Raw genomic sequence first — 1,209 nt, forward strand, 5'->3', positions numbered from 1 at the left:
ACAAATCAAAAAAAAATTTACAATTATTTAAGTCTCCTTTTTACTGATGTTGTACATCGGAGATCATTATTATTCTGTCTTTAATGCTATTTCTGTTGAGTGGTAAATCAGAAATACGCTTAATAATAGCATCGTTATTTTGCATATCTCAAAATAAAAAAGTGCACATTTTAGAACAGTTTATTTAATAAGTTCTTCACTAAGGGCCTTTCTATGCTGAGCTATGGTGTGAGCAATGCTGAAACTTGCTGATGTTCATTTTGTAGGGCCTGTTAAGAATTTAAGAAAGTTACGCAGTGTAGCTTCTGAAAAACACATACCTTCCTTTCATCCTCATTTTTTCCAAAAGCCATTGTTGATTTGTTTCAAAATGTCTTTTTATATTCCACGTTCTGCTTACTACTGTTTCATGAGACAATATGCGTTATGATTTGCCATTTCTGTCAATAATGCCGTACTTCTCATTCCATGCATCATGAAAGCTTTGACACTTCTTTTATCACTCAATTAGGATTTTTTTTAATTTGATGTTCCTCCATAAAAGGGCTAGAACATTAAATAAATAAAAACTTACAACTTCTGTTATTTTCCAAGAGTTCTCACAATTTCATAATCCATTTCTCCTGATGTTTAGTCTTTCATGACATCTTCAGAGGAATTACAAACACTGTGATTCTCAATAAATGGTACAATTTATTATTTTCATTTCATTAAGTTCTTGGCCATAAATTTATATGGGCCAAGCTCTGTTGTTTTTGCTTTAACTTTAATTTGTGGATAAATGTTAAAATAAAATGCTTCTTCCACACGTGTATTGCCAAATAACTCCACTCGCTCATTTATGGAGGATTTTGCTATTTTTATGCAAAATACCTCATAAATTTGTAACCAGACCCCATCAGAGTTTAAATTGTAAATTATCTCTTGGTTTCAATTCAACTTCTCTTAACAATTTGTTGCCAACGTTTACAAGATTAATCAATTGCTTATCAATGGTAACTATCCCCTTGAACCCAAATGCAATAGCAGACATGCTGTTATCAGAAAAAATGGGTGTAAAAACTTTTATTAAAATAAAAAATAAAAATTCACATAATTTAACACACACAATATCTCATTTTAATCAAAGTTTATACAACCATTTTCCAGAGTCAGCGTGTCTGCACTGTATTGCATTTGGGTTCCTGGTTATATTGACAGTGCATGCAT

Source organism: Protopterus annectens, chromosome 9.part0 (assembly GCF_019279795.1).
Source record: "Protopterus annectens isolate FY-2018-M chromosome 9.part0, PAN1.0, whole genome shotgun sequence".
In the NCBI taxonomy this organism is placed as follows: Eukaryota; Metazoa; Chordata; order Ceratodontiformes; family Protopteridae; genus Protopterus; species Protopterus annectens.